Here is an 8219-nt window from a genome sequence, read left to right as displayed (position 1 = left end):
ATATAATTAATAATAATTCGCGACTAAATATTTTAGTCGCTAATTATTTTTTTAATCCGTTTGAAATTTGAAATCTCCCTCCACATATTTTAGGTTTTTGGCAACTAAAATATTCTTTTGTCGCTATAAATATACTTTTGGCGACCAAACTTTTGGTTGCCAAAGATAAACTATTTTTTTTTCTTTTCATTTGGCTACTAAACAATTTTAATAGCTAAAACTAATTATACGACGACCAAAATATTCTTTTGTCGCTATAAATATACTTTTGGCGACCAAACTTTTGGTTGCCAAAGATAAACTATTTTTTTTTCTTTTCATTTGGCTACTAAACAATTTTAGTAGCTAAAACTAATTATACGACGACCAAAATATTCTTTTGTCGCTGAAAATATACTTTTGGCCACCAAATTTTTGGTCGCCAAAGATAAAAAATAATTTTTTTCTTTTCATTCGACTACTAAACAATTTTAAGTAGCTAAAACTAGCTCTACGGCTACTAACATTTCTTTTAGTCGTCAATTGTGATATTTTTAGCTACTAAAATTTTTTTTAGTCACCAATTGTAATATTTTTAGTTACTAAATTTTTTTTAGTCGCCAATAATCAATATTCCCTGACTAAAAAAAAATTAGTAGCTAAATATTTGACTTTTGCCGACTAATATTGTTTTTGGTAGCCAATTCCTATACTTTTGGTGACTAAATTTTTTTAGTCGCCAAAAATGGTCGCCAAAAATGTATTTTCTTGCAATGTTTCTTTTCATTTTCAGTTTCAGGGTTTTTAGTTGAATTCCGTCTAGGTTCTTCTATCAAGTTTTTTTCTCTCAACCTGTTCAGTTTCTACTAAATTTGTTCACGCTAGCTTTTAGGAAATTTTATTATGTACAACTTTTGTACTTTGAATTTTGGTCAATTCGAATGATTTAAGCATGAAACAGTGCGTTTTTATACTTTTTTAGCAATTTACTTACGATTAAATTATACTAACTTTATTTTTTTGCAAAATGGTGGATCTTACTAACTTTTTATGCAGGGCTAACCCACCATATTTTTATTTTTATTTTGTTTATTTTATACTCAATTTACATTTAGTTGTGTATAGACAAAAAACTAAATGCCACCGTATCTTAAGAAATTACCATTTCATCTCGGTGCGGGTAGAACTACTTGTCTTATCCTGTAACAAGAATTACATGTACTTTTATTTGTGTCTGGTGGACACGTGGTGTCAAATATTTGTACTCATACCGGTATACTTGTATACTAGCCCGTTTTGTCTCTTGGCATCTCGGGTGTGTTCTATTTGAGCGTAGCCAAGCTTCCTTTGCAAGATTAGTTGGGGCTACGGTGATAACGAGAAATAATTACATTTGTAGGACATGTCTTTTGGACTTCTTTTGTTTTCTAGAGTTTAGGGTTAAGATTAGTTTATTGATTTTTTTATGACTTTAGTATTTTGACAATTTGGCATTGTGGGTTATTTTTCAACTTTACATTATTTAAGTTGTTTTGACTAGTTGTTGCTACTTTAATGTTAGAGATATTGGATAGTTATGAATCTATGATAGATAGTTTGGTTGGCACTTATTATTATTTTTTTTATCCCTTGTATTTTTTTTTTTTAGTATTGAAATTTACTTAAATCTTATGGAAACGAGAACATTTAGATTTTGTTTCACCCCTAGGGTTTAGATGATGAAATATTGATTGGAGTTTAGTCTTAATTTAATATTTAATTGTTCAAATTTTGGGGTTTGACAGAGGTTGATCATTTTTAGAAGAGGTACATAGTGGACCTAAGTAGTAGGACATGCAGTTGCTAGAGATAGGATTTGTTTGGTTTTCCTTGTAGCCATGCCATCAATGCCATTCAAATCAATCATCAGCAGCCAAAAGCCTATGTGCACGAGTATTATAGCAAGTTTAGGTACTTTGATACATATGCATTCATGATACACCCTATTCCAGACATGCATGAGTATGAGAAAGGTGGCCAGAAATTGAATCCACCAAAAGCAAAGAAATTAGCAGGCAGACCAAAGAAGTTAAGAAACAGACAAGCAGATGAGTCAAGAAATCCACACAAGGCATCAAGGAAGAACATCAATGCGACATGTGCTAAGTGTCTGCAGAAGGGGCACAATTAGAGGTCATGCAATAACAGACTGCATCCTAAGTTCAAAATGGTAAAGGTTAGTGTATAATTATGCATTCATTTATTATAGACATGTTGTTATTTGATTTGTAAAGCCTCTGGTAACTTAATTTGTCTGTTGCAGCAGAGATCTACTAGTAGGCAATCATCTTAACCTGCACTCCTACTCCAACAACAAATATCCCATCCAATGAGGTAACCTACTTTTAATAGTTAACTTTTAATGTTGACTTATAACTTTAATTAGGGAACTAACATTAGTTTGCCCAATTTGTTCCTAACTGAATTTTTTTTTGCCTCAGATGTCCAATAAGAGGCAAACTAGAAGAGGAGGCCAAACAGCATCTCTCCCACCAATGACTACTACTTCTATTGGACTGAAAAAGAGGAGTACTAGGTCATTCACTCAGATAACTCATTTATTTATATAAGCAACTTTTTTATTTTGTAACCTTTGAGTTTGTTAATTGAAAATGTTGTTGCAGCCCACAAAACTACAAACCCATCGTGGAAAGACATCAAGTGGTCTTGGCAAAGGACCTGAAATCACAGTTGGTGGGAGGGGTAGAGGACCAATTAATCTGTAGTCAATGTTGGAAGAACTAGAGTGAATACTTGAGTGAATGCTAATGTCAGAGGGCATGCTGTTTCAATAACTTCTGTACTAGAGACAATCGAAGCAAAGAGACATACCAAAGAACTAGCTACTGGGTTAAAGTAGACTATTGGGTTACCTGTTATTATTTTTGTTTTTGTAATGAAACAATACTGTGGAGTGTGTTGTGTTTGTATTTAAGCTAAGGAATGATAGACACACACTTAGAGTTATGGTTTTTGAAAAATTGGTTAAACTATTGTGGAAATTGTTGATGTGTTTTTTGTATTTAAGTGTGGTATTCAAATGCAGCATACTTCTGTAAATGGACTAGTATTGAATAGCATTGTCAATATGAGGTTTTTTTTGTCATTTTTGTTCCATTGATTGAAGTGCATTGATTTGGAATGAATTGTTTGTTTTGCAAATCAACCCAGCAGGGTTACCATTGCTTGAAGTATACCCTAAGTTTGTTCGTGTTGGGATCATTTTAATGTTGGTTGTATTTTTTGCATTGGAATGCAGTAAAAAAATTCATAATTTTTTGATTTTTTTTTCAATTTGACTCAGCAGGGTTTGTGTTGGAATAATTTTCAATGCAATTTCATGTTGCAATAAAAAAAACATACAAAAATCACAAATTTCATAAACATAATTTCATTCATTTCAAACATACATCAAGTACATAATGCACCTTACAAATTCATTTCATACTGAACATTAACATGGTGGTAATGAAACACACAAGCAAAACCACTATAGATGTCTTCATCATCATATTCAGTGCCTCCATCTTCATTTGTCGCTTTATCAGTCTTCCATTAAAGTGCACACCTTCCTTAACTCTTAGCTTCTCATCATTAATGTTATCTCTTCCATAGATGAGAGCATATCCAACTAGGTTGCACCAAGCCCAGAAATCACGACCCTCCAAACCTGTCTTTTCGCACACATAGTATAACCTACCTTTTGAAGGCTTCTCAAACTCTACGATTCTAATAGCTGTTTTTTTCCCACAACGACAAATTTTGCTCATGAACCTCAACATTTGTCTTTCTTTACTGCCAATGCTTGAAGATGACATTTTTGCTTGGTAGACTTTCCTGTAACTCAACATACAAAGCAAGGAGGCAGTATAAAAAGCAATCTTGTTGTGTAGGCTTTTATTTGTAACTCTAAGGGCATATTGGTCTTTTAATTGTGAGGGAACATCATCAGTTCATGCCCAACTGCACCACACTCGTGTGTACTACACAACCTGTTAGAATATATGAAAAAGCTAACTATGCACATTACCCCATTAACTACAGGGGGTTATGTGGTGATATTCGAACGTCATGGGGTAATCTGCACATGGCAAAAACCATAGAGGGGTAAAGTAAAGTTTGCCCTAATATGTTATATATATATAACCACTAATTTGTAAGAAATTTCATATTTTAAATCTCTCATACCCATTTTTATATTGATATTTCATTGAAAGTTAAAAATATATATATGTATTAACTATAGCGGAGTGGAGCGGTTCGGTTGGCGAATTATAAATTTTAAAATTTAAACCTCTGTTAACGGTTAGAGTAGGGTGAATTGATGTGGATCAATGCGATTTTAGCGGATTATGTGGTATTTTAAACAAACGTACTTGTAGGGGTGTGTTAAGAGTTTATTTGAATAATTTGAATATTGTTAAGTTGTAAAATATATCATCTATAAAAAAAAATAATAATAATCAAGTCTTAAATATAATACTGATAGTTTATTTTTTAAAAATCAAAATACGGTCTTATTATGATGTTATACTTGATTAATTAATATAATTTTTTTATAAGTATTTTATTTAATAAATTTTATAATATAAACCATTCAGATCCTTCAAATAGGCTCAAGCACTCTCACGCAACCTCGCGACATAGAGGCCTCGTTTGTTTTGGGGTATAATAGATGGGAGGGGATTTAGATGGAGGTGGAGTTATTTAGGCACCGTTTGGGAAGTAAGTTTATGGGCTTTTTTGGCTATTTTAGCCACAAAAGACAAAATAGGCTATTTTAGCCATAACAAACAAAATATCACATCCAACCCATAATCATTACACTCTTCTCTTACAAAAAAAGTCAAAAAAGCCAAAAAGTCCTTCCCAAACCAAGCTTTTTAGCCTAGGCTAAAATAGTCAAAAAGTCAACCCACTTCCCAAACGGAGGCTTAGTGTTGTGTTTGTTTGTAGAGTTGGAGAAGGAATCAGGATGGAGGAGGGGATTAAGATGGAAGTTGGAAAAGAGATTGGGATGGAGGAGGTGGAGGTGGTATTAGAAAAATAGTGAGGGAATTAGAAATTTTTTTATTTTTTTTTATTTTTTACGTATTGAGAATTTTTTTTTAACATTAATGTTTAATTTTTTATATTTTTTCATTTGTTTTATTATTTTATATAATAATAATTTAACAATTCCTACATTAACAACTATCATCAAAATAAATACAATTTTATTTAATCCACTCATTAATAATCTACCCACTATAAATTCTTGGGTTTGGTTATGGTGTGCAACTTACACCTTACACCTTATACCTTGCACTTACACCTTATACTTACACCTTTTGTAAAAAATTAAACCTTACACTTACACCTTTTTTGAGGTTGCACACCATGTGCAACCCACTTACACCTTACACCTTACACTTACACCTTATACTTATACTTACACCTTACACTTACACTTTTTGTGTAAGTGGCACATGATGTGCACTTGCACACTTAAGAAAATTCCTAAATTCTTTTCATCCTATTTCTGAAAACAAACGGGGCTAAATATTCCCAAATTCCCCATTGGCGGCAGCGTTTTGCCGGCCAACCACGTACATTTCTGTTTGTTTGTTTTGTTTTTTTTTTCATTTTTCTTAACCAATAAAATGGTGCCATTTGCTATCATAATGTCACAACAGCTGAGAGCACCCTTCCCCAACAACACGGTATTTGACTATTTTTTAAAGAAAGAAGAGAGGGTTAAGTAAATTTTATTCATAAATAATTAAAAGAAAATCAATTATATAATATGTGGTAAATTATATTGACCTCATTTGAAGTTAGAAAAAAATATAATAAATTTTATAATTTTAATTCAATTATATTAATTTTTTTAAGATTTTAAATTACATAATACTTGAAATTGGGTAAGAATTGGCTTTTTTTACAAAAAAAGACATAAAAAAATAGAGACAATCATACGACAAATTGTAATGATTTTTTTTTTGGCTAAAAATCAAAATTTCCAAACAAAGTCTTAGTATTTGAAAAATAAAAAAATGAAAATCTTACTCAAATTTTCATCAATAATTTGTTAATTATATGAAAGAAAAAAGATAATATTTACTTTATTTATCTTCGTGTCTTTACACTATCTTCATTAATTATGATCCATTTAGCCTTATTAAATGAAAAGTCAGTATAATTATACAAAAATAGGATAGTTTCAAATTAGTGTATATTTAGAAAAATATTTTTAGATTAATGGTAAATTTCACAAATATTAAAAAGTCAAATTATAAACTAATTTTTGTAAAAACCTCCATTATGAAAATTCTCCTATAAGAATTATAGGTTTTATTATATTTTTTTAAGAGTTTCAATTTTCTACTCCTATAAAAATTAGAGATTTTATTATATTTTGTTTAAAGGGTTTAAATTCTCTCAAGTTGACAATATCAACTTGGGAGAGTATTTGGGGTTGGTAGATCTATTTTGGGGTCAATCTTATTGATTCAAACCGTTCACTTTTTAATACTTATTGAGTAGAATATTAATGTAAAAAATTAAGATGATCAAACATCAATAACTATATGTTTGAACCACATTTATATTACAAAAAATGAATAGTTACTCTTAACATTATAATTATCGCTCATTTTTAAAAAATAAATGCAATTAAAATATGTAGCATGGATTTTAAAATGTAAGCGGTTTGAATAATAAAAAACAGCCCAAATTAGGCTGAAAAAATTAATTAAAAAAATAAAATTTCTGATGACTTTTCTATACAATAATAACTTTTTTAAATTATTACTCATTTCGTCCTAATTTGTTGATCCCTTTTAGAGATTTCAACTTTTCAATGGAGAATGCAATCATTACATTTAAATTTAAATTTCAAAATATTCTTCCACTAATGCTAAGTCTTTTCAAATTTTTAATACTCTCACCGCCAAAAAATATTAATCTCTTATTCAATTTTTCATTGTCTCAAAATACTAGTTCATTTTCAAAAATCAAGGACTGAAAAGTCATTATTTTAAATTCATACACAAAAAGTATAATTATAATTATTGATGCTCCCAAAAAAGGTCAAATGGTATTTTGAAAAAGAGTCATGGTACAGGCCTCAAATATTGAAGCGCAAATTTGCCTCGAATTTGTTTAACCGGTCGTCCGGCCGGTTGTCCGGCAAAGAGGGTGACAACCGCGGTCGACAAGGTGAGAACTGGGGTAGACAAGTGCTTTACCCGATCGTCCGAGTGGTCTTCTGGCCAGTCGACCGGTGACCACAAATTTGCGCCTCAAGCTCTCGAGGCCTGAATCATTAGTGTTTGAAAAATTAGTATTTTTTAAGTGTAATAATTATACTAATATAAAAGTTAAATTTTTCAAAAAAGACTAATATTTTAGGATAAAAGGAGTATATTTAAAATTACTCAAAAGGGAGATAAACTCCCCTTTTATACTTGCATATCTCTATAATCCTCTTGTAAGTCTAAATTCAAACTTATATCAATAATCTAAATTGTCTACTTTGTAGGTTTCATAATAAAGATCATTTATGGAAAAAAATCAATTTCATCGGATATCTATAAATACAAGGACAAATTATATTTTGTTTTATAAAATGAATAATAAATAAGATTGTAAACTTAAACTATTTATTTTGTAAAGTAAAACATGATTTGTTTATATTTTTATAGTTGTACGGTAAATTTAATTTTTTTTTATATGAATAACCTTTGTTGTGAAGCTTATGAAGTAGATGATTTAGATCATTAAAATGAGTCTGAATTGAGCTCACAAGTATATGGAGAGACAAAGTATAGAGGAGAGTTTATTCCTAAAGGGTAGTTTTAGAAAGAATAATACTTGAAACCTCTACAATTTAAGATCCCCACAATCCTCAATTAATTTGTGATTACTCATTTATTTTTATTTTTATTTTTCTTTTTCCCGCACTCTCCTCCCTCTCCCTCACAAAAAGTGTGGGGGTGCTGGCGTCTCCAGCACCATTGTTTTAGAAAATCAAATATTTTTTACTTTTAATTTTTCAAATGGAACTATCATTAAGACTTTCAAAAATAAAATAGTAAACCGACAAAATGAGACGGAACAAAAGGAGCAAAATTATTAATTAAATTTAATATTTTTTAATATTAAAAATTATTAATTAATTGAATAATTTATTAATAAAATGAGATTTGTAATTCTATATA

The sequence above is a fragment of the Camellia sinensis genome, chromosome 3 (genome assembly GCF_055761805.1).
Source record: "Camellia sinensis isolate YWXY chromosome 3, ASM5576180v1, whole genome shotgun sequence".
Lineage (NCBI taxonomy): Eukaryota > Viridiplantae > Streptophyta > Magnoliopsida > Ericales > Theaceae > Camellia > Camellia sinensis.
This window is presented reverse-complemented; position numbering follows the sequence as displayed.